At 41.1% G+C, this 27,688-nt stretch overlaps 1 protein-coding gene across 2 annotated transcripts in view; it reads right to left on the minus strand.

Moving 5' to 3' along the window:
- The window catches only part of kalrna (kalirin RhoGEF kinase a), a 609,141-nt gene that overhangs the window by 126,210 nt on the left and 455,243 nt on the right, over positions 1–27,688 (minus strand). The window lies entirely within an intron of this gene.

The following is a 27,688-nucleotide window of genomic DNA, read 5'->3' on the forward strand; positions in this document are numbered from 1 at the left end:
TGTCTGAAATCACTCTTTTGCATGCGCTGCCGTTCTGCATTCTTGGACAAGTCACCTTTGCGCTCCTACTCGCTGGCTTCCTTTCCATCCGTGGTTTTAAACACACTTTTGACACCGCGATCCAACTTTGAACTTTGTGTTCAGGCATTATTGACTGCAAATACTTGACTCTTTTTCGAGCTGGCGTTTTGCGTAAATGCTCTTTTTGAGCATGAGTCATTGCTCATCTGATCCATTATAACAAGATGTTAAATCTATCAAACATACTTTTACTGCAGCTCATAAAGAAGGAATGAACACGCAACTGTTTTACCAAGCCATTACAATAAAAAATAGTTACCTTTTAAGCTGTTCCAAAATACGTTCTCCACTTCATGGAGCAGGAGAGAGAGGGGACAAAAAGGGTCCAGATGAAACATTTCTCTGTGATTCCAGAAGCGATTAAAGGTGTTATCAACATCCAAACTGACAGAAGATGATTAATCTGCTACAAAATAATTATTTTATATACAGCATCTGGCGCACAAAGCAGGTGGAATTGTGCACAAGAGGGCTGAGCCTGTCCAAAATAACCTGTCTGGTCCTCGTAGCTGCCAGGTGCTGGGATAATGGGTTTTTAGCAGCCTTGTCCTCACCATAAACATGCATCTACAATTCTTGTTAGTACTTGTAGTAACGCTCACACAAACTGTCCCACGCTGTTGTTGCTAAATTTGAACATCCTGAAATTAGTGCCACGCTCAGAGATGAGCTTCATTAACCGAATATACTTCCTCTAACAGCCTCTCAGAGTCACCATTCTCCCATGATAGTTGAATAAACCCTCTCATAGCAAAAAAAAGATGGTGTGTGGTTCATTATTCATCCTATTAGAAGCCCATTATCTGAGCACCTGGTGGCTACAAGGACAGGACAGGCTATTTTGTACAGGCTCCGCCCTCTCGCGCACTTCGCTGTGACAATCCCACCTGCTTTGTGTGCCGGACGCTGTATATAAAATAATTATTTTGTAGTGAATTAAACATTTTATGTCACAGTTTGGATGTTGAAAACACCTCTAATCGCTTCTGGAATCAGAGAGAACCATTACAGATGTTTATGTTGTAACAGCATGGTAAAACAGTTGCACATTCATTCCTTCTTTATAAGCAGTATGTTTATGATAGATTTAACATCTTGATATTATGGATCAGATGAGCTCCACTGTGTATGCACTGGCACAATGACTCGCACTCAATACGAGCATTTACGCAGAATACCAGCGTGCAAAAGAGCGTTTCTGCAGACAGTAACGAACACAAAGTTAAAAGTTGGATCATCGGTGTCAAAATGAAGACGAGCATTTACGCAGAATGCGAGCGGGCATAAGAGTGATTTTGCAGACAATATCAGACAAACACAAAGTTAAAAGCTGGATCACCGGTGTCAAAATGAGGATGATCATTAACGCAGAACGCGAGCGCCAAAAGAGTGATTTTGCAGACAAAAACGAACAATCACAAAGCTAAAAGTTGGATCACCAGTGTCAAAATGACTGTAAAGCCATGGAAGAAATAAAGCCAATGAGAGAAAGAGGAGACTGTCCCGCACCTGTGTGGATCACAGGTACGGGTGCATATAATTAAAGCGGCCACCTCATTGTGGTGTTTGTTTTTTTTTTGGGGGGGGGGGGGGGGGGGGGGTGTCAGAGAAACCTCTCCACAGTAGTTCTTTTTCTTTCATCATTTTTTCAACTTGGCACTGGGTGCAACGTAGAACTGCTGCATTTAATGACTCTGTAACACAGGTGAACTGCAGCCTGACGCACAGATGTGCACACTGCCGGACTGTGCAGGAGTGCCTTTTTTGGACTGCGTTAAAAAAATGTGACATCTTGAATGGATGTTGTGAACTGAAAACCTACACTTTAAAGGGACCTAGTGTGGGAGGGGTGGAGGTTTGGACCAAACTCATGCCTAAACGTGCACCAACATCGTGTTACATGGCGCTACATGGATCATATGTGGCAACATGAGCCATTCGAGGATAGACAGGGCTCAAATGACAGGTCAGTAGTGGCTCATTAGAGGCTGATACCTGGCACATGCGAGGTACTTAGAAGGGACATAGAGGCTTCTTCGCACCGGATACGTGACAGATTTATATGTGGATCATTATTCGAATAATCACTGACATTTCTGACAAATCCATACGTGGCTCATTATTCATGGCTTCATTACTTGGTGGGACCAAGGCTTTATAGATGATCCAGAACATTGGGTATATTTATATGAAGGATTCCATTGAGCAAAGAATCATTCTGATTGGTGTATCCTCACTTTTACATGTTAAAGAAAAAGAAAAGAGAAAGACGTGTGTTTGCAAGTGTTGCTCAAAATAGTCGATCTGACTGTAGACATGTATTATGCCATTCATGTTGTGCCCCACAATTTTCTGCATCAGGAGAAAAAGACAGCAGCGGAATCACAACATATCCTGATATTTCCTCTTTCTCTCCTTCGGACCAGACTCCATAACCACGGCTGGAGGTTCATGCACATTACAGAATAAATGATTCTATCTGGTTTTAGTAATCCAAGTGTTTGAGCCTTTTCCTCAACTCTTAAAAGTTCCATCAGGGATATATGTTACTGATCTCCCATGTTGTAAGTGGCAACCTTGCACAGAATTTTCTGTTTGTGGACAAGAATCTGATCAGCTGTTTGCATGGCTAGTATGCGCTAATATTCATTCATTGTGTATACCTGCTTGTTATTTTTTTCTTATCCAATGGATTATAAGAGGACTGATAACCTCCTTTCAGATTCAGATAGTAATAATGAAATTCACAATCATGCAATTCTCAGAATTCACTTCCCATCAGCTCAAAACAAATGGCACAGATCTCCAAGTGTCAAACAAGTGGAAACACAATGAAAGACAAGACCGACCTGAAAATGGACCGCTACTGAATATTCTATTTCTTTATGCGACTGGCCAGTTTCCCAAGAACTTAAAAAAGTTGCCAGCAGCTCTTTGTTACTTTCAGATGACTTGCTGTATCATCTATCAAAGATTACATTACTGCACCATGTTTTCTGCCTGTCAGTTGGCACAGTGATGTACTTACTGGTGAACACTGAAACTTTGGATGTTCCACACTGACAATGCTTTGTCTGTGATGACTGAGTGAAATTTTAAGGGTTTGTTCCCCCGTCACTGTTAAACGTATTAGCCTGTCAGCACAGCTTCTGTTTTTGACACATTCATGGGCCCAATTTTTTCGATAATTGCATTCCAGCAGCTTGACAGTTCTGCTGGTGGAGAAGGTTATCAGCAGCGAAGCAAACAGCTGAGTTTCTAATGAGAAACTACCAGTGGCTTTCATTTCAAGCAGAGAAGCAGATAGTTGCATTTAAAAAATGTCATTTACAAATGATCATAATAAAGTGCAACAGATATGTGAGCACAAATTGTGACTTTACTGTTCAACTGACAGAGTTTACAAAACAGAAAGTGCCCCTACAGTTTCATATTTGCACCTGTGTTTTATCAGCGTGTACTAAAGGCTGGAAATAAGTCATCAAATGTTAACAGGAAGAATGAAAGAGTTTCACTGTTGTGGCAATCAAGGTTACAGCTATGCACAGCGGGAGTGCCTCCAAGTGTTTAGCCACCTTGACACTTGCATGAATTTGATCCCTGCACTGCTGCACAATTCATTGTGCCAATGTGTCCCGCTTTTTCCCGCTTGACACCATGCTATATACGTAAAATAATCATTTCGTAGCCAATGGTGCATTTGTTCTCAGGGTTTGGCTGATGAAGCCTTTCTCTCATCGCTCCCAGAATCACAGCTACAGGTTGTCTCATGTGTTGTGTGGTGGAAAATGCATTTGGAATTTGGGATACAGAGATCATACAAATCTACTGTTTTTAAAGTCAAAATGACTAAAATTCAGGGCCTTGCTGAACTTCAAAACCATCCAAATAATGTTTAAAGCAAGACATCACTTGCTACCAGGCAACATCCAAAAACTATTTGGAGATCGAGAGGGGATACAACTTAAGAGGAAATTTAAATTTCAAAAAACAGTGCAACCGCACTTCATTAAAAAGCAAATGCATCTCACGTTGTGGTGTTAACTTATGGAATAACTTAGATGATAACGTCAAAGAATGTACGAATCCAGTTCAATTTAAAACAATGTATTAAAGATGTATATTCGATGAATATGCAAATGATGAAAATCAGAGGAAAATGTAAGTATCAGCATCATCTTATTTAACAGTGCCAATGCTTGTGTTTAGTATGCATAGGTGTTAGTACACCTCATTGGTTGTATTGTTTAATTTTGTATTTACTGCAAACACAGGTAAACTGAAATTATGTTTTGTTTGCTCTGAAGAAATGTGCTTGTGCACATGCATGTGTCAGTACACATGGTGAAAGTACACCTCATATGTTAATTGAGAAAAATGTTATATATCTGCTCAAAAGAAATGCCATTTTATGTTAAATGTTTTGTAGTGCAACCTTGTTATGTTTACCCAGCACACTGCAAACTGTTCATGGGTAGGCACATGTACTTGGTGAGTGCATGTGCCTGGGTATGGGTGATTTGGGGTTTTTGTTGTCCAGGGATGCAGCACAGTCCAGTGTGCTGTGGACTGATGAAACTAAAATTGAGTTATTTGTACATATCAAGGGGCAGTATGCATTACTGAAAAAGAACACAGTATTCCAAGAAAAACACTTGCTACTATCTGGCTGTGTGGCCAGTGCAGGTACTGGGAATCTGGTTAAAGTTGAGGGTCACATGGATTCCAGTCAATAGCAGTAGATTCTTGAGAACAATGTTCATGAATCATTGACAAAGTTGAAGTTACGCCAGGGCTGGATCTTTCAACAAGACAACAACCCTAAACACTGCTCAAAATCTACTAAGACATTCATGCAGAGGAACAAGTACAACATTCTGGAATGGCCATCTCACTCCCCAGACCTGAATATTATTGAAAATCTGTGGTGTGATTTTAAGCGGGCTGTCCATGCTCAGAAACCAACAAACCTGACTAAACTGGAGATGTTTTGTAAAGAAGAATTCAACCAGAATCCAGACTCTCATTGGAAGCTATAGGAAGTGTTTAGAAGCTGTTATTTCTGCAAAAGGTGGATCTACTAAATGCTGATGTATTCTTTCTGTTTGGGTGCCCAAATTTATGCACCTACCTAATTTTGTTTAAAGAATTATTGCACACTTTCTGTAAATCCTATAAACTTCATTTCTCTGCTCAAATATCACTGTGTTTGTCTGCTATATGATATATTTAACTGAAATTGCTGATCCAAACAACCAATGATTTATAAAAGAAAATCATGGAAATCATCAGTGCTGCCCAAAGTTTTACATACAACTGTAACTCACAGAGTCCAAATCTGTGCCATGGAGAAACAACAACCACCCTCATCTCCTCCAACCAACAGAGGATGGCATGACAGTCAGTCTTTCTTGGTGAATCCCGACTCACCACACAACCCTCCCCCTTCATACTGTGCTGCACTGTGGGAAATGAAGCTGTTTTTGTGGTAAGTGTTCTTTTATCTGAATGAGTCAGCAGTGTGGTTGAGATACTGTATAACAATGTTTAAAACAGTACACAAGGTCACTCAGGAAGGTGCCAGACCAAAACCAAATCTCTCCAGCAACGTTGCCAGATTACCTCAGACAAACAAGCATGCCTGCCTGCAAGAACAAGCTGGTCTCTTCAAAAGAAGTCCAAAATAAGCAAGTACTTCTAACTATTAAACTAAATTTTTTAATGCATAATTTGTTTATATATTTATCTTTTGTTATTTATAGTCTGACAAAATGTAATAATGATCACATGGATTTTTTTTTTAGTCTCATCTGGATGTTTAATGAAATTTTAGCAACCATTACATTTTGTGCAACCTTGGAGATTTTTTTCCCCCAAATTCCCACAATTTTTGTGTTGAGTGTTACAAACATAAGCCAAGGTACCAATAACAAAATACCACTAATCCAAAAAAAGTGATGCAATCACAGCCACCATTTGCTGCAAAACTCACATCTCTTTTGATGCAATGGGGACTGACTGTGCATATCTAGTATCAATTTCAACTCTTTAAAATGCATGGCTAAATTGCTAATTACTCTGATGAATTTTTAAGAGTCTATCTAAAATAAATGTGACTAGTTCAGCAGAACTGGTGTGGCAGGATGGTTCCACAAATTTTCTAAGGTCCAATTTCCATCTCAGTTCGTGTTGAAGCTGTCAACCTGTGATTACTGAGAACAGTTACAGCATTTTCCGCATCAACACTCCTTCGTATCATTTGCATATTTCCATGTCAGACTCTTTGCTATACAGGTAGAAGAGAGGGTCTGTTTTGGTCTTCAAGGCAATTCATCACTTACCAAAGAGGCACCTTTAGTTCAATAGTAATGTTTCACAACTCCACGTGAGAACAGATCCCTTCTTTAATCTGTTATTGTAATGCATTTTACTGTATTTGAACAAATTTCAGCAGCACGGTGGTTTAGTATTTAGCACTGTTGCCTCACAGCAAGACGGTCCAGGGATCACTTCCCACCTGGTCCTGTGTGGAGACTGCATGTTCTCACAGTTTTTCTGTGGGTTCCTTCTGGGTGCTCTGACTTCCTTCCACTTACAAAGAAGTGCAGGTTAGGTGAACTGGAAATTTTAAATTGATGGGAGGTGTGAAGGGAATGTGTTCGTCTGTCTACACATGGCCTTGTGATTGACTGGCGCCCCAATCAGGGTGTACCCTGTCTCTCACCTAATGACTGCTGAGATAGGGTCGAGCCCCCCCAATAACCCTTAATTGGAATAAGTGGGTACAGAAAATGAATTAATTAACCAATTTGTTCCAGTTCTGATTCAACAAATAAGCTCATCTGACTCATGTGAAGTAAATGAAAAGCCTAGGGTGTTGTTAGATAGACCCAGGAACAGGCCACACCAGCTAAATAAGGAATATTCCCTTATTTAGTTGATTATTCAAGCCCTACTTCTCTTGAATTGACCTTGAGAAGGTTATCCATTCCCTTGTTACAAGTAGACTAGATTATTGTAACTCTCTGTACGTTGGCTTGGATCAGACTTCTCGAAACAGCCTTCAGCTTAGTCAGAATGCTGCTGCTTGTCTTCTTTCGGGAAAGAAAAAGTATGATCACATTATGACAGTTTTGGACACTTTTCACAGGCTTCCAGCCCATTATAGTGTTGATTTTAAACTTCTTTCAATTGTTTTTAAAGCCCTCAGTGGCCTGGCATGGTGTACCTTTCCGAGTTTCTTTTTTGTTATACCCCAACCAGAGCCTTAAGGTCTTATGACCAACTGTTGCTTGAGGTGCCTAAAACTAGATTAAAGACTAGAGGCAGGGATGAGAATGGACAAAGAAAAAAAACTCTGAAAATCGTTGGGGGCGCGGGGGCCGCCGTAGGCCCCAAGCAGTGTCTAGGGGCAGTGCCCCTGGTGGGGAGCCACAGGTTTTGAGCATTTAGAGGCATTTCGGGGCCACTGCAGAGAACTAATTGCATGAATTCCCATTTTATATTTTTTGTATGTTGGGGTATGTGGAAACCTTACTGTAATAAAACAATCTGTCTATGTAGATCTTATTTCAGTGATACCTGCCTCATGCTATAGCACACGCACTTACTATAAAAGCCATAGCATTGGACAGATATTACTGAACTTGCCAAAACTATTCTTCAAGTCTTTCCTTAACCTGCAATGAGCTCTGAAATACACTGGAATGTCATGCAAGTATGTGTAAATCATTTAAAGCCATTAAAACCTATCAAAACAACATTTGTGGTATAAAACAGTGACTTAATAATTGCATGTAAAATGTATGCTTACAAATTACTGCCCTATAATAAATTCCTAAATCACACTATGTGAGTTTGCACACATCCTGTGCACCGGCTGTACTGCATTCCATGAAATTCACCAAAAAAAAAAAAAAAAAAATTGATGCAGGATGATTTCAGAATTCAGGCAAAATATGTGAGTTTAGAATGGTTTATCGATTAAAGAGTAAAAACTGAAGGAAATCAATTGTAAAGCCCGTTCTGTAGGAACTATTTTAGCCATAAGGTCAAGTGAGAAGGGGAAGTTTTGGCTTTTTAAATATTTGAAAGACACTGGACTCATCAAGAGGATTTTGTACTGCTATAACGGACTGATGCAGCAGGTGGCAGCAATGTAACAAACATGCCGGCTGCCCTTATATTGCACAAAAGAAGAAGAAGGGTTCATTTGTTTTCTCCACACGGTCACGTTTGAGAAAAAGTGCATTTTGTATTAAACAAAAAAAAGCCATAAAATACATTTTTATTTTAAAGTTACCGGTTATATATGACAAAATAAACGATGAAATAAATAACTCATTTTCCACTCCATCCAAAGGTAGACCTTAGTCCAGATCTGATCATTTTCAATCACTGATCTACCTTTCTTAGAATAGCTGGTGAAGTACATAAATGCTAGAGGCTGATTAGCAATTCAGGAATAATTACATGGCTGAAAAACAAATGTGAACTCAATGACATCTGAATGCACAGGTTTCAATGGCATATTCATCACCAAACAACTTCAAAGAAAGGGATATAAACATCCTTCAACAAAGTAAAGGCAGAGTAACTCAAGTAGCAACTGGCTATGACTAAAATGAAATTCATTAAGAATGCAAAACAAAAAGCTATCAGGAGATGGAGAAAAAAGCAAAAGGCACTGCGCATAGGTCACAAGATCCCAGCCTTTGAGCCCTGTGGCGTTCCCAAAGTCAGGTCACATCAGGTGAGGGTGTTTGTACATCCACATTCCCAAGACACTCTCAGACCTGGTTAGCAGCCACAGAGGCAGACAACCTGTCCATCCAACGTCCTGAAAGAGCCCATGTATGTGCCATAGCCAGGGGATGTGTGTGTGTGTGTATCCTGGGCCTTTTGCATTTGCTGGGGTTGGCAATACTGAAACGCCTGCCTGCTAGATCACAAACAAAGAAACATGCAGCATGGACATGATATCATCTTAGCCAGCTGACATTCTCAAACAATGCAAGCTGTACATTTCATCCGAGTTTCATCAAGTAACGATTTGTTTGGCATAAAGTCATTCCAGCAGTATCAGAGGATTCTCTGGAGAAACCTTGTGCCAAAGTCATCCAGTCGTTGCTTAAGAACACTTGTTACCATCCAGGTCTTGCAACCATACTATAAGACTGCAAGCACTGAGAGCCTAAAGACTTGGACTTCGTTCTCTTGCAAAGGTATCAATATCACCATCTCTCTTTCCAGCAACTTTGCAAATCCATACACTCTTCCCAGGTGTCTCTTAATGTAAAATTCCAAGGTCTCACAGATATGAATGTCATTAAGAGATAAGTGAATTGCTCTCGAAGTTTGACACTTTCACTACAAAGCGATAGCCTCCTAATGGCTAATTTCAGTCGTGGATAGCCTGAATCTTGTAGTCTTGATTGAAGTGATTGCAAACCCAGACATTCTGACTCCTAAATCAGCTTCAAGTGCTGCAAGCAGGGCATTGATTTATTCCACAAAGAATTATTACGGGACAATCAGTAAGCGTTGGACCTGTCCACCTGGTGAACCCAAAGATGTTTTTAGCTGGTAACTGCCATCTCACTCTAGACTTAACCAATGCAGATTAGAATATGATGGAAATTCATCAGTTCCTATTAACTAGAATGGTTTGTCTTTCAGTCATATTTACAAAGCATGCACACACACACAGACACTTATTAACTGCCATCTCACTCTAGACTTAACCAATTCAGATTGGAATATGACGGAACTTCATCAATTCCTATTAACTAGAATGGTTTGTCTTTCAGTCATATTTACAAAGCATGCACACACACACAGACACTTATTTGGCCTACATTCCACTTGTTACTCAACAGGGTGCTATTAAGAAAGCACTCATGTTCTTGAGACAGGGAGGAATGCCACTAGTCATCTGTGTGTTCAATCAGAGTCAGGAATGTTTGTTATACAGTGACCTTGACACCTGACTGACTTTCAGGCTTATGTGTGAGCACTCACACAAGCTTGCATGCATGAACAGCTGAATAAAATGCAAACAGTTTGTTTTTTTAAAGGAGGAATGCTCCATTCCAAAGCAGCCACAGCCTGCTGTTGTCAGCCATGGGAGGATGACTACTTCATACAAGGCCCCACTGGTCATTCTTTGAAACACTGACCACTTATTTTATATATATTTTAGTTTATATACAGATAAAGACTAAAGATAACTTTCACCTACTGGATTCAACTACGGGATCACACGGCAGGATAATTAGGCCGATATCGGACCCGATCTTCCCCTTCCGACAATCTTAAGGACGCCCCGACAATCGTGATGATGCTAAAGATAATCTTATCAGATATTCCTGCCGTGTGTGGTGTGTTCAGAGCGCTCTGATCTGCTCGGAAGGCCGTCAGGAGCTCTCCGATCGCAAATCGGGGATATTCAACATGTTGGATTTTTTTGGCCCAATATCGCAGTGTGTCTTGTGTCCCCGACCAAAACGAGCTCACAGCCTGCTGAATGTGATGTGCAGCCAATCAGAAAGCAAGGTGACGGACGTACGGAGCGGAAAATAAAATCAAAACAGCTGTTCTGACTTACCAGAAAGTCCGGTGGTTGCGCTGTATCCACTCCTTTAAAGAACACCTTTTCTTTTTGTATTGTTTATCCCTCCGTTTTAAATAGTCCACAAAGTACCTCAGTTTGTGTACTCTGAAGTCACGTTTAATCTCGAGAGATTTTGTGAGATTTCCTGTCTGAGCTGTGAATGTTCGTGTGTGAAATCTGTTCGTGTGTGGTGGTGTTGTCCTTACCGTGTGGCTGAACACCACACACTGTACGACCAAACCTGTTAGATCCATGATTTTTTATCTTCATGTGTGTGGTCTCCCAGGTTTTGGAAACCTAAAGATATTTTTAAAATCCTGTCATGTGAACCAGGCTTTTATTCATTTCACCTTTTTTGTCAAATGCACACATTATCACTGAATGGAATTAACAGGACTGCAGATTTCTTCTCTTGGTTCTCCCCCTGCACAGTTTCACACTTCTACTTGGGTTTGGGGCATGTGCTCTGGAAGTCTTGTATAGATTTTGAAGATCCAAGGTCCAAATATATGTCAGTCTACCCAGGATTGGTTTGGATCCCGTTCTGTTGCCTTGGATTTAAGATTTGTGTGTGTCCAACTGACCGACATATGAGGCAGATATTTGTCAGAGCAACACAGCTGAAGGGAGCACAGACATCAGTGCATGTCTGTTTGGTTTTAAGCCTACAAACTGTTCTTTTAAGCCGCGTTCACACCGGGTGCGACGTAAGCGACAGCAGCGACAGGTTGCCATGTAATCCCTATGGAAGGACGCGTTGTGGCGCCAAGCCACGCAGCGCAATGGACGTGACTGAAATGACGTGAGTGAAGCAATTGTGAGTGATTGGCGCATTTGTGGCACGATATTGCGTCGCGTCACGTCGCGTTGCCCTCCTCCCCAAGTTGAAAAATATGAACTTTTTCGTCTTGTCGCACCGTGATGACCAATCAGGGACTGGATATGTAGTGACGTGGAGATGTCTGGAGTGTGACTGAGTTGGATGTGAACATGTCCTGTCTCTGGTAGCCAGCCTGTGAGGAGGACTTATGACCCTTTTGTCCTTTATTTCACAAATATGACAGAGTTTGGGGGAAGAGCAAGGAGCAGCCCCACAGCAGGGGCAGCGGATTTTTTTTCACGTGCGTGCGAGCGAATCATCCATGAAGATTATTTTATTTATTAACTACACAAATGTATAATAAAACAAATGGTGATTGGTTTCTAAACACAATTATGACAGTTTTTGGGGGAAGAGCGAGGAGCAGCCCCACAGCAGAGCTTTTTTTTTAAATCGTTTACATGTGCGTGCGTGAACGGGACAGGAGGTCCTCAAACTGGGTCCTGCAGAGGCAGAAGGACCGCTGAAAGCGGCCGTCATCCAGACACAGCTCCTGCAGCAAATAATGACACCCCCCGAATTGGGAATGTCTCATGACGTTTATCAGCTTTCCACAACAACTCGTTCCGTGTGATCAAGGTCCATCATGTTAACCTGACTGACAACCGGAGCTAGCAAGCAGAATGGAAGTTCCTCTTATTTGATGATGCACTAGGGCAAATTTTCGCAGTGAAAGCAGAGCGACACACCGGGCGATGGTGGCGTGTCCGTCGCCACGCAACCGACGCGAATTTGTGGCGTCTGGTCGCGCCCGGTGTGAGCGGGGCATTAGGATTATATATCAACCTCTTGACAGTTTAAGAACATCCCTATTCCAATACAGCAACTTACATTTCTCTGACCTTATCCTGTACAGGCCCTGAGGCCTGTTGGTGCCACTGCTCATCTCCAGATGCCATGTCAATTATCCCCCTGTTTCAGTGTGAATAAAGTTGACCGCATGTATCTATGATTGATCACTGCAGATTTAAAGAGGACAGAGCTTTTTAAAAGTAAAATTTGAACTTGAAGTTGTTGACTGGATCTAAGTTAAAAAATACAAAATTTTGAAGAAACTCTTTAGGAGCCACCAGATGCTAACGTAGTGTAAGATGAAGTCATGACTCAAAGTGCACAATCACAAATAAATGGATGTAAGTTAAATAAAGATAAATAAATAAATAAACAAACATGAAAATAGACTCCTTCCCTTTGATTTGTATACCTACGACTGTAGCCAAATCAGTTACTTTAAAAAAAAAAAAAAAATCACTAGTTAACGTATTAAAAATCACTCGTCCACTTGAGAAACCAAAATAAGAGTCCTCATGCTGTCAAAGGAAACCACTCACACGTGGAGCTCAATATGAGGTGAACTAAGTCCAGTTTGGGTCAACATTCAGGTTTGGATGCTGCATGCATAATACACAAACACAGCAAACCAAGAAATAACATTTTCACAGAACTAAAAGTTATGTTGATGTTTAAACAGCTCCACAGGTAACTTGGGGCAAAGAATTTCTTGGTCTGTACATGCTGCTATCTGCTATGTTTTTTGCAAGTGACAAAGATCTTTGAACTTCAACTTGTTACATATCTCAACTTCACAAACAGAACAATGGCGCCAATCAGTCTGGCACACTGATCAGTACAAACTGTTGGAGGGATGTGGATTACTTTCTTGGATGGATCACATTTCTTGATATGTGAGCTTGACCATCTATGGATTAACTTAACAGAGCTGTCTGGATCTAAGTTAGGCAACCTAATGAGCATCTGTATTTAAATAATTTAGGGTTCTGAATCTGTGTGGGATGATGACTGCATGCTGGATGATGGGGCGACAATGTAGTCTGTTTCACTGGGACTCATTTATACGTCATTGTTGCCATTTTAGCTGCAACATTTATGTTAATATTGCAGTCAGCTTTGTTGTGCCTTGTTAGAATGGCCATATAGCAGATAGTCACCCCACTAAGTCTGGTCTGCTGGGGGTTTCTTCCTATGGTCAACAAAACACTGAGGAACACTGAGGAACACTTTGTTCCAGTGTGCTTACTCATTGGGGCGGGGGGTGAAAAGGTCTATACCTTATTTGTGTGTAGCTCCTTGAATTGAATTATGATTTGAGACGTTGAAATTGAAATTCTCATGAATGCTTGTTGAATATAAATGTTGCTGAATAGGTCATTCAAACAACCTCAGAACACATCCTATTTCTTTTTAAGCAAGTCCGTGCTTTCAGCTGCAAGTACACATGGCTGGAACAAAGGATCCCATCTTCAAGGGAAGAGCTGGATATGAGGATAGTGACAGACACATTTGATTATTTGCTCATGTGTTGTGATTCACTTTTAATTGTTATCTCACATGGCAATAAATCAAGAATAAAGCTCAACACATTCCTAATAAAAGAATGCACCCAGAATCCTAATGCCAAAGTACGTCTGCACAATACACAAGATTGGTATGGCTCTCATCATACTGAAGCTGGAAAGTTATGAAAACAGAAACAGGGCTTTTCCATTTCTTTCTGACACTCCAGCAGATAGACGTGTTTCCAGATGACTTTGTTGAGCGTCAGAGTGTTAGCCACAGTCAGGTGAGACCAAACAATGACGTTTTGTTCTCTAGCCAACAGAAAGACAGACCATCGACTGTTGAACCCTTCATCACTCAATATATGCATTATCTCTCTGAGAGAGCCAGAGAGAGCGTAGATCTTAAACCCAAGGTCTGACGTATCTCACAGAACAGTCAGTTTCATTCTGTAATTATACACACATACACACTTTGCAAATGGCTTTACTGACAAAGGGAGGATTGAGAATTTTTTCAAACATCATGACAAACGTCTCTCTTGGTCACATACCTGACTTTCTTTGTTTTTGACTGCAGATTGTTTACAAAGTGAAGCTGGTGTGGGCCTTCGTCACCCTCATACTGCCATTGGAGTGTCAAATTCAAGTTCTGGTCATTGTGCAACACATTCATGTTTCTTCACAAAGAGGACATTGTGTGAAGTATAAAATCAGAATTTGTATTTTTTGCTATTTTCCAGGAGGGAAAAAAGTCTAATGAAAAGAAAATGTACAAATTTATACTTGTCTGCCTGACTGTAGTTCTGAAGTCTGGAACATAAGTTTGAGACTGTTTTGCACATAGCTATATTCTCTCCCAGCAATCAACATGGCTTTCTAATTTCAGAAATGATCATATTTGTGAATTGCTGCATCTTCAGCTGGCTGCAAAGTGCAATAGCTAGACAGAGGACCCCAATGCAGAGAACCAGGAAGGCAGGAAAAAGCTGGTTTATTTTCCACAGGTATTAAATTAAAGAGGGAGCAGTAGTTCTCAGTGGTCTACTTCTCCATGGCAGGCAGAAGGCTTTGTTAGTAATGCAGGCTGAGGTCAGACACAAGGAAGACCAGTCCAACAGACAACTTTCAGAGTGAGCAGCAGTAGGGTTATCCAAAACACAAGCAGAAGGTCCATGCACACATATCTATCATACAACAAATTCAGAAATGGCAGACAAAAGCACAATATCAGAGCACAATACCCCCCGATGGCAAATGATGCTTTGGTACAAGTGCTTGCTACATTCTGATAACATTTTAAGGTAGGTGATGTAGACACAAACCCAAGAAACTGGCAGTGTGTAGGTTTGTTAAGCAAGGCTCATAACATATGCATAGTACCAACCTATAACAAGGAATTGTACTGTTTCCCAAAATTCCTACTAAAAATGTGAGGATCAGACAGACAGACATCGCCACAACATAATCCCCCTTCGGGTCAAAAAATCCCCCTTCAGGCCTTCAGTCCAAAGGGGGATTATGTCGGGGGGATAGGTTAAAAACACTGGGAGCTATAACGTGAGAGAGCAGGTACAAACCTAGACGATCTGGCAATGAGGAAATGCTCTGATTGTGGTGATAAAGACAAACAAACAATTGCAGAAGTGCAGAGACATGAACCCAAAAGACTCAGGAGGTTAAGCTCCATAGAATGATCAATCATCTGAGATAATCTAACACAGCAGAGAATAATTGGAGAACACAGTAAATATCTAACAAGACAAAGAATAACACCAAAATAATAATAATGATATACAGAAGATAAATACTAGCACTAGGATCATGTGAAGGTCAGAAACAAGCACCAAAAATGTGACCCATGAGAACAAAGCTGTTCACTGTGTCTGTGCAGCTCTCATGCTCTCAAGTGGTTGGCAACAAGGTCTTATATCTCATAGTTTGGGTGACTTCAAAATGTGTTGTGTAGTCTCTTTGCAAAACACTTAAGTTTGCAGAATCTACCTCCAGGTGAAGTGTTTCCACAGCAGTTGTAAGGATTTCTGTGATTGTGCTGAGGCTACTGATAGCAAACATATCTAGATACTCTTGGACAAAATAACAATTTCAGGGGATTGCTGGCATATTTCAAGCAGAAATGTGTCTGTAGTGCTCCACATCATGCTTGCAAGTCTTACTCTTTTATTAAAGAGAGGGTCATTTCATGTGAATCTATATGACATGAAAGCTACCAGCAGAACAATAAACCTTTGTATTACACGTTGGTGCACACTGACCAATGAGGGTGCATTTTCCACTAAAAAGCTGCTAACTGACAACTTCTGTTCCTGGGTCAGTTTAGGCAATCTACACCGGTTATTTTTTAAGCGCAGATTGTGCTGCGGTGCGTCTCGTCATTGGCTTCAACCATCTGTAACACTTTACCACATTCTGGGGTAAAATATTGCAGGGGATCAATGGACACTGACCTTGTTTGGCTTGTACTCCAGCCAGACAAGTAAAAAGTGATCCTATTAAGTTTTTGCTTAAACCAAAAATGGAGTAACTTCACATTTGAGACTAAGCACAGCCCTATTCAGGCAGCCTCCTGATTGGAGCAGAGCCTGGCTTCAACAATAACTTGCTTTTTAACCACAATTCCAAACCCTGCTTTATTTGAGTTGATTGAGCTGATAAAAGATGATCCTTCAGAAAATTTAACAGAGACACACAGTCCATGTGTGGTTTGCTACAACATCCTGTGATGGGCTTCAGGGCTGGACTGGGACCAAGAAACGGCCCGGGCATTTTTGACACTGGCAGCCCACCATGATTATTTACACAATACACGAAAACACACAACATACCAAAGGATATATGCACACACTGTGTTATTTCAAACATTAAAATAAAGCACAGTGTGCCACAAATTACTGCATTTACAGTCGTTTTTGACAGGAAGGTGATCAGAGAACCTCTACCTTGGGTTCCTGAAGCATGGATCTGCTTACTTTTTTCAATTATGTTGCTGAGGTGCTCTTTTAAGCAGACATCATATTTCCCCAGCAATATTATCAATTCCAAAAAATTGCCATGATCGAGGCTGTCAATGTCCAAGTTGTACGCAGCCTCATTGTGCTCTTACCTGTGGCTTAAGCCTCTCTTCCCTATGACCTTCACAACCTCCACTACACGTTCCAACACCTGACATCTCTTTTTAACCTGCTCATGGTGTCCTGTCAGCTGTCTTCCCTCAATGAGGTGGTCAATGCTTGCTCTGGAGCACGTTTAAAAAATATTCCTCAGCACATTGTCTATGTGCCATGCCTCTCTCATGCTCTTCTATTCTTTGGTGCACATGCCTCCAGTCTGTCATGCCTCTAATCAAAGCACCTGGACCATTGGGCTTACTAAAAGCAAGGCAAATAAAAAAACAAAGCATGACGTTGACTACAATACGTCAGCCATTTCCATGCTATGTCTTCCGTTCTGTTAAAGAGCCTCTGGACGACTGGGTTTGTGGCATTCTGTTGTGGATGAAACTTAAAAAATTCCTGCCTCTTTGAGGGATGACGGCAGCTAAAATAGTCAACTGCCTAATCTCCCTGGGACTCCTTCAACAGTCTCTCTTCTTGACTAAACACAGAAAAACAGAAAGAGGCAGGAATATTAATTTCACTAGTGTTATTTCTCTGGTTACCTACCAATAATCATCCATATTTCAGCAAAGCAATGTTTCACTAATATTACATGATCAACTGCACGCTCTAACACCTGCAAACAACAAATTTATAACAAGCTGAAATAATACTGAACACTTATGCTAATAGGTGTTTACATTAGAGTGACATTAGCCTGTCATAAACATGACATAAGACGTCATGAACGTCATTAGTGACATGTCATTCAGTTTTTGTAATATCTGCACACCAGTGTCAACTTTACATTAGCCTACAAAAATCAAATGACACTTTATAACAGTATATCCTGCATTAATGTTCATGGTTTAAGTCAAAGAAAGTAGCCAAGAACTGTTATCTGATATGGTACGTTGGACAACAAATCTACTCATAGCATTATTTGAAAACAAAGGCTATTTTCTCTCTCTGTCACACACACACACACACACACACACACACACACACACACACACACACACACACACACACACACGGGTGACCACCTCCAAACCAAAGAGGATGTGCATAAAATTCTATAGGCTAATTCATGTTTTAGTCTGACTGAATAAAATAAGTACTGTAATAATTTCCTAAATTTACACTTTTGGCACATAATAATTCCGCCCATACTGATTTAGTGAGGACGTAGCCTAGCCAGTCGTTCAAGAGCCCTCTCTCCTCCCTTTAAGACGGTGATTCTGCTAACATTTCACCAATCTACTTCTTAGCGGGTTGTCAGTAGCTTCTCCTGGGTCACATCTCTCTCCTCCTCCTCCTCCTCAAGCTCCTCGACCTCCGAATCCGGATTGCTATTTCATCCTCTATGTTTTCCTACTACTCTGTGCCACCTCGACAGCCTGTGCACTAGGGGCTGCTTTTGATGTTGACGGTGCTGCACTCGTTGACCCTGTATCTGCTGCTGTGGCTGAAGCACTGGCAAACATATCTGTAATTTTTGCACACTTTGCTGTGTTAAATTGTAGGCTTTTGAGCCTTTTCTCTCGCAGCTTCTCTGCGCCTCCCTTGTGTTTCTGTTGTTTAGCCATTTCGATAACCGTATAGTCACTTAACTCTCTCCAACTCCGTTCCGCTCAAATGGCAGAAATTGATAACCTGGGTCAACGTGGGGGGGGGGGGGGGGGGGGGGGGGCCTGAGAGATTTCATTGGATTAGCCCAGTGTCCTTCGAGAGATTCTACCAATGGCCACATTTTGTGTTTCAAATACCGTCACGGCTGATTTTTTAAAAACTTTTTTTATATATATATAAAATTATGACAGCCCCGGCCCAAAATATGCATCTGCCCACAGGGCATTACCCGATGGGCCGTAAGCCAGCCCATGCCTGACGGGCTTTCCACCAGAAGTAGGCATGATTATGTGCCACCTCATTCCTAACGACTTCACAAGTGCATTCATCCACAGGGTAAAGAAGGGGTTAAAAACCCGTGAGTTGAAGGGACCCCATCAATCCATTTTCTACACCCACTTACTCTAATTAAGAGTCACTGACTCCAGTTACCCGTTTACTCCAATTAAGGGCGTGAGGCTACACCCTGGACAGGACATCAGTCTATCACAGGGCATTATGAAGGGCTAACTTGTCAAAAACATCTTAATCACTGATAATGTAGACAGATTTTATTGAAGAATAACTATATTTTGTAAATTATGTAAATCACACTGTTATGTGATGTTTGAAATTTTAGAATAAAATTTATCAAGTAAAAAGCATGTTAAGGGTATCAAGGGACATAATGTCTTTCACTTCAGTGGGACAGATTACAGAACTGAGTACACCTCTGAAAAGGTCACTGGACATTTCTTAGAGTTCCTTTAACTCAGGTCAAGGACTATGTGCTCGTGCCACACTTTACTGCATGCACCACACATCGGAACCGCCTTGGCCCCTGGATGGAAGCGGTTCCATCCCAACTTCTAAAGGAGACATCTACCTGCCACAGCCAGGTGAAACATGGGATCCCACTGACCTTTTCCAGTTCTCATCCAGTCATTACATTGGGTCACTGGATGGCACCCAGGTCTCACAACCACACAGTAAGAATGTAGGTGCCGCACCTTAATTACCCGGACTTCTCCTGGACAGGCACCAGCATTGCCAAACATCTCTCCCAAGCAATCGCATGACTCATAACCTTTTCCTAAAAGTTGGGGATCCACAGACATGAAATGTCAATGCCAAGATAATCTCAGTTTTCACCAAAAACAAATACACCTCTGATGTCTGAATCCAGAAAGTAACTGAAAATCTGGATATTAGTTATCACCAATGAGAGTTGCAATCCCAGACCCTCTGACTCCTAACTCAACTGCTGTAATCAGGGCATCAAATTATTTGACAAAGAATACAGCACTGTGCACAAAGTCAAGGTCAATCAATCAACTTTTTTCTTATATAGCGCCAAATCACAACAAACAGTTGCCCCAAGGCGCTCCATATTGTAAGGCAAGGCCATACAATAATTATGAAAAACCCCAACGGTCAAAACGAACCCCTATGAGCAAGCACTTGGCCACAGTGGGAAGGAAAAACTCCCTTTTAACAGGAAGAAACCTCCAGCAGAACCAGGCTCAGGGAGGGGCAGTCTTCTGCTGAGACTGGTTGGGGCTGAGGGAAAGAACCAGGAAAAAGACATGCCGTGAAGGGGGGCAGAGATCGATCACTAATGATTAAATGCAGAGTGATGCATACGGAGCAAAAAGAGAAAGAAACAGTGCATCATGGGAACCCCCCCACAGTCTACGTCTAAAGCAGCATAACCAAGGGATGGTCCAGGGTCACCCGATCCAGCCCTAACTATAAGCCTTAGCGAAAAGGAAAGTTTTAAGCCTAATCTTAAAAGTAGAGAGGGTATCTGTCTCCCTGATCTGAACTGGGAGCTGGTTCCACAGGAGAGGAGCCTGAAAGCTGAAGGCTCTGCCTCCCATTCTACTCTTACAAACCCTAGGAACTACAAGTAAGCCCGCAGTCTGAGAGCGAAGCGCTCTAATGGGGTAATATGGTACTACGAGGTCCCTAAGATAAGATGGGACCTGATTATTCAAAACCTTATAAGTAAGAAGAAGAATTTTAAATTCTATTCTAGAATTAACAGGAAGCCAATGAAGAGAGGCCAACACGGGTGAGATATGCTCTCTCCTGCTAGTCCCCGTCAGTACTCTAGCTGCAGCATTCTGAACCAACTGAAGGCTTTTTAGGGAACTTTTAGGACAACCTGATAATAATGAATTACAATAGTCCAGCCTAGAGGAAATAAGTGCATGAATTAGTTTTTCAGCATCACTCTGAGACAAGACCTTTCTGATTTTAGAGATATTGCGTAAAAGCAAAAAGGCAGTCCTACATATTTGTTTAATATGCGCTTTGAATGACATATCCTGATCAAAAATGACTCCAAGATTTCTCACAGTATTACTAGAGATCAGGGAAATGCCATCCAGAGTAACGATCTGGTTAGACACCATGCTTCTAAGATTTGTGGGGCCAAGTACAATAACTTCAGTTTTATCTGAGTTTAAAAGCAGGAAATTAGAGGTCATCCATGTCTTTATGTCTGTAAGACAATCCTGCAGTTTAGCTAATTGGTGTGTATCCTCTGGCTTCATGGATAGATAAAGCTGGGTATCATCTGCGTAACAATGAAAATTTAAGCAATACCGTCTAATAATACTGCCTAAGGGAAGCATGTATAAAGTGAATAAAATTGGTCCTAGCACAGAACCTTGTGGAACTCCATAATTAACTTTAGTCTGTGAAGAAGATTCCCCATTTACATGAACAAACTGTAATCTATTAGACAAATATGATTCAAACCACCGCAGCGCAGTGCCTTTAATACCTATGACATGCTCTAATCTCTGTAATAAAATTTTATGGTCAACAGTATCAAAAGCAGCACTGAGGTCCAACAGAACAAGCACAGAGATAAGTCCACTGTCCGAAGCCATAAGAAGATCATTTGTAACCTTCACTAATGCTGTTTCTGTACTATGATGAATTCTAAAACCTGACTGAAACTCTTCAAATAGACCATTCCTCTGCAGGTGATCAGTTAGCTGTTTTACAACTACCCTCTCAAGAATCTTTGAGAGAAAAGGAAGGTTGGAGATTGGCCTATAATTAGCTAAGATAGCTGGGTCAAGTGATGGCTTTTTAAGTAATGGTTTAATTACTGCCACCTTAAAGGCCTGTGGTACATAACCAACTAACAAAGATAGATTGATCATATTTAAGATTGAAGCTTTAAATAATGGTAGGACTTCCTTGAGCAGCCTGGCAGGAATGGGGTCTAATAAGCATGTTGATGGTTTGGATGAAATAACTAATGAAAATAACTCAGACAGAATAATCGGAGAGAAAGAGTCTAACCAAATACCGGCATCACTGAAAGCAGCCAAAGATAACTATACATCTTTGGGATGGTTATGAGTAATTTTTTCTCTAATAGTCAAAATTTTGTTAGCAAAGAAAGTCATGAAGTCATTACTAGTTAAAGTTAATGGAATACTCAGCTCAATAGAGCTCTGACTCTTTGTCAGCCTGGCTACAGTGCTGAAAAGAAACCTGGGGTTGTTCTTATTTTCTTCAATTAGTGATGAGTAGAAAGATGTCCTAGCTTTACGGAGGGCTTTTTTATAGAGCAACAAACTCTTTTTCCAGGCTAAGTGAAGATCTTCTAAATTAGTGAGACGCCATTTCCTCTCCAACTTACGGGTTATCTGCTTTAAGCTACGAGTTTGTGAGTTATACCACGGAGTCAGACACTTCTGATTTAAAGCTCTCTTTTTCAGAGGAGCTACAGCATCCAAAGTTGTCTTCAATGAGGATGTAAAACTATTGACGAGATACTCTAACTCCCTTACAGAGTTTAGGTAGCTACTCTGCTCTGTGTTGGTATATGACATTAGAGAACATAAAGAAGGAATCATATCCTTAAACCTAGTTACAGCGCTTTCTGAAAGACTTCTAGTGTAATGAAACTTATTCCCCACTGCAGGGTAGTCCATCAGGGTAAATGTAAATGTTATTAAAAAATGATCAGACAGAAGGGAGTTTTCAGGGAATACTGTTAAGTCTTCTATTTCCATACCATAAGTCAGAACAATATCTAAAATATGATTAAAGTGGTGGGTGGACTCATTTACTTTTTGAGCAAAGCCGATAGAGTCTAATAATAGATTAAATGCAATGTTGAGGCTGTCATTCCCAGCATCTGCGTGGATGTTAAAATCGCCCACTATAATTATCTTATCTGAGCTAAGCACTAAGTCAGACAAAAGGTCTGAAAATTCACAGAGAAACTCACAGTAACGACCAGGTGGACGATAGATAATAACAAATAAAACTGGTCTTTGGGACTTCCAATTTGGATGGACAAGACTAAGAGACAAGCTTTCAAATGAATTAAAGCTCTGTCTAGGTTTTTGATTAATTAATAAGCTGGAATGGAAGATTGCTGCTAATCCTCCGCCCCGGCCCGTGCTACGAGCATTCTGACAGTTAGTGTGACTCGGGGGTGTTGACTCATTTAAACTAACATATTCATCCTGCTGTAACCAGGTTTCTGTTAGGCAGAATAAATCAATACGTTGATCAATTATTATATCATTTACCAACAGGGACTTAGAAGAGAGAGACCTAATGTTTAATAGACCACATTTAACTGTTTTAGTCTGTGGTGCAATTGAAGGTGCTATATTATTTTTTCTTTTTGAATTTTTATGCTTAAATAGATTTTTGCTGGTTATTGGTGGTCTGAGAGCAGGCACCGTCTCTACGGAGATGGGGTAATGAGGGGATGGCAGGGGGAGAGAAGCTGCAGAGAGGTGTATAAGACCACAGCTCTGCCTCCTGGTCCCAACGCTGGACAGTCACAGTTTGGAGGATCCAAGAAAATTGGCCAGATTTCTAGAAATGAGAGCTACTCCATCTAAAGTGGGATGGATGTCGTCTCTCCTAACAAGACCAGGTTTTCCCCAGAAGCTTTGCCAATTATCAATGAAGCCCACCTCATTTTTTGGACACCACTCAGACAGCCAGCAATTCAAGGAGGACATGCGGCTAAACATGTCACTCCCGGTCTGATTGGGGAGGGGCCCAGAGAAAACAACAGAGTCCGACATTGTTTTTGCAAAGTTACACACCGATTTAATGTTAATTTTAGTGACCTCCGATTGGCGCAACCGAGTGTCATTACTGCCGACGTGAATTACAATCTTACCAAATTTACGCTTAGCCTTAGCCAGCAATTTCAAATGTCCTTCGATGTCGCCTGCTCTGGCCCCCGGAAGACAATTGACAATGGTTGCTGGTGTCGCTAACTTCACATTTCTCAAAACAGAGTCGCCAATAACCAGAGTTTGATCCTCGGCGAGTGTATCGTCGAGTGGGGAAAAACGGTTAGCGATGCGAACGGGTTGACGGTGTACACAGGGCTTCTGTTTAGGGCTACGCTTCCTCCTCACAGTCACCCAGTCAGCCTGCTTTCCCGACTGCACGGGATCTGCCAGGGGGGAACTAACGGCGGCTAAGCTACCTTGGTCTGCACCGACTACAGGGGCCTGGCTAGCTGTAGAATTTTCCACGGTGCGGAGCCGAGTCTCCAATTCGCCCAGCCTGGCCTCCAAAGCTACGAATAAGCTACACTTATTACAAGTACCGTTACTGCTAAAGGAGGCCGAGGAATAACTAAACATTTCACACGCAGAGCAGAAAAGTACAGGAGAGACAGGAGAAGCCGCCATGCTAAATCGGCTAAGAGCTAGTAGCTACGCAACCTAGCGGATTCCTAAAAACACACAAAGTGAATAATGTGTAAATAATTTAGAGGTGATTCAGCAGAAGGAGTGCCCCAATCAAGGCACCAAACAGGCCATGAAGCAGCACAGGCAACGCACGACAACAGCGAACGCACGACAACGGTGCTAAAATAAAATAAAAAAATAAAAAATAAAAACGAAAGCGTTAGCAAGCTAGTTAGCTTGCCAACGCTGATGAAAGTTAGCTGATAAAAGTGCTCCGTCGCGATGTTTCGACCGTTAGAGGTCTTCCTTAGGCGTTGGAGCACAGTAAAAAAGTAAAAAAAAAAAAAAAAAAAAAAAAAAAAGTAAAAAGGTAAAAAAGTCTTGAAAAAGACTGTTAGTTCAAGTCCAAAGCAGCAGGTAGCAGTCTCTGTGTAAACAGTCCCAACAGAGAGCCAAAATTCTGATGCAATCTCACTCCGAAGACCAAGTCAGCAAAGTCCCTGTGAAGCTTTCCTCAATGACAAAGAATGTGTCCACAACCCTGCCAGACATCCAGTTCACAGAAACACTGAGATGAGTAGGAGCCACATTAGACCCCTCAAACTGTCAGTCTGACAGACTACTGCATTCAAGATGCTACAAAGTTCTAGTATCAAACTGAAATGTACATTGTTTATTATGAGGCTAAACTGTACCAAAAAAGTGGTCATCTTAAGTCGCATCAGACCTCAATAATTACCTTGTTTGACTCAAAATGTCAAATGTGCAACAAGAATTCATTTTTTCAAAGCCTGAGTTTGAGATATTAACATGGGATGTAAATCTGTTTTAAAGTTTTGACTCCACGTGTGGATATGGCAACTGAAACCAGTGAAGACTGCAGAGGTACAGCACTACAGCTGGTCTGACCAGTTTAGCTGCATCTGTAACTGTTAACAACATCCACAATCCCTCAGCTGTCAGCGCAGTGTTCTGTGTGAACTGAAGTGGTGTTTAGCGCAAGCACACTACACATTCATTGGTTGCATTTAGAGTTTAAGGCAGAGGAAGCCAGCGGAAATGAATGCTGAATATCAATATTCAAATGGATAATTTGACTACCATAGGCAAAGTGAATACTATAAATACTTTGATGTGTCTGGTTTACCTAACTGGATGCACATATGAATGAAGAAATTGTACTGTTACAATGTGTGTAAAAAAAAAAACGTTTGCATGTTAATGACTGTGATAGCTCAAGTCACTGTGACATCCACATACCGCAGAACTGCTCTGGATGGCAACAAACCAGGCAGACAACCAGTCCCTCAGCACCTCAACCGTCCATGTATCTGCTGCAGTCGATGATTATGTGGGTGTGTCTTTGTCCTTTTCTTTGTTTTTTTTTCTACAGAGAAACACACCGAGTTCACTATAACACCATCAGCACCACCAAGATATGCACCTGCAGCATATTGTTAAAGGGCAGATTTTCAGTAAACACTGATGCAAAATTACAGTGTCTACACCATTTTAACTCTATAGCCAAGTGCTGGCAAAATGTGTTCCTGGAGAGCATCTGTCATGGATGCTTTTGTCTACCTGCTCTACTCACACCTGACCTGGGTATTTAATTTGTGTTTCCCGGCTACTCATTGGCTGAGTACTACTGTCAGAGTTAATTAGCTGTGGGCTGGGCAGGAAGAGTGAAAAACATGCAGGGCAGGTGCAGATGTGGTCATCCCTGATCTAGACCAAGGGTCGGCAGGAAGGACCAAGGTGGAGCAGGTTAACGCTACCCTGCATTGTCATATTCAGACAGTAAAACCACACATTTGACAACTTGAACACACCTCTATCCAACAACCTCGTGATTCTACAAGATCTTCCTGCACGTTTTACAATGCCTGTTTTCGTTGTGTGTATGTATATGTGTGCAATGACAATAAAGATTCTATTAAGTCAGTGAGTCTGTCGAGTAGCAACTTTGGCAAGTGACTATGGATCACATTTTACAACCCCTGCCAAAAATGATGGAATCACCGGCCTCGGATGATGTTCATTCAGTTGTTTAATTTTGTAGAAAAAAAGCATTTCACAGACATGACACAAACTAAAGTCATTTCAAATGGCAACTTTCTGGCTTTAAGAGACACTATAAGAAATCAAGAAAAAAAGATTATGACAGTCAGTAACGGTTACTTTTTTAGACCAAGCAGAGGAAAAAAATATGGAATCACTCAATTCTGAGGAATAAATTATGGAATCACCCTGTAAATTTTCATCTCCCAAACTAACACCTGCATCAAATCAGATCTGATCGTTGACACTGACCCTATGCCATGACATTGACCCTATGTGTCTTTTTGCAAGGAATGTTTTCACAGTTTTTGCTCTATGGCAAGATGCATTATCATCTTGAAAAATGATTTCATCATCCCCAAACATCCTTTCAATTGTCCAAAATATCAACATAAACTTGTGCATTTATTGATGATGTAATGACAGCCATCCCCCCAGTGCCTTTACCTGACATGCAGCCCCATATCATCAATGACTGTGGAAATTTACATGTTCTCTTCAGGCAGTCATCTTTATAAATCTCATTGGAACGGCACCAAACAAAAGTTCCAGCATCATCACCTTGCCCAATGCAGATTCGAGATTCATCACTGAATATGACTTTCATCCAGTCATCCACAGTCCACGATTGCTTTTCCTTAGCCCATTGTAAACTTGTTTTTTTTTCTGTTTAGGTGTTAATAATGGCTTTTGTTTAGCTTTTCTGTATGTAAATCCCATTTCCTTTAGGCGGTTTCTTACAGTTTGGTCACAGACGTTGACTCCAGTTTCCTCCCATTCGTTCCTCATTTGTTTTGTTGTGCATTTTTCGATTTTTGAGACATATTGCTTTAAGTTTTCTGTCTTGACGCTTTGATGTCTTCCTTGGTCTACCAGTATGTTTGCCTTTAACAACCTTCTCATGTTGTTTGTATTTGGTCCAGAGTTTAGACACAGCTGACTGTGAACAACCAACGTCTTTTGCAACATTGCGTGATGATTTACCCTCTTTTAAGAGTTTGATAATCCTCTCCTTTGTTTCAATTGACATCTCTCGTGTTGGAGCCATGATTCATGTCAGTCCACTTGGTGCAACAGCTCTCCAAGGTGTGATCACTCCTTTTTAGATGCAGACTAACGAGCAGATCTGATATGATACAGGTGTTAGTTTTGGGGATGAAAATTTACAGGGTGATTCCATAATTTTTCCTCAGAATTGAGTGATTCCATATTTTTTTCCTCTGCTTGGTCTAAAAAAGTAACCATTACTGACTGCCACAATCTTTTTTTCTTGATTTCTTATAGTGTTTCTTAAAGCCAGAAAGTTGCCATTTGAAATTACTTTAGTTTTGTGT

The sequence above is a fragment of the Thalassophryne amazonica genome, chromosome 14 (genome assembly GCF_902500255.1).
Source record: "Thalassophryne amazonica chromosome 14, fThaAma1.1, whole genome shotgun sequence".
NCBI classification, from domain to species: domain Eukaryota; kingdom Metazoa; phylum Chordata; class Actinopteri; order Batrachoidiformes; family Batrachoididae; genus Thalassophryne; species Thalassophryne amazonica.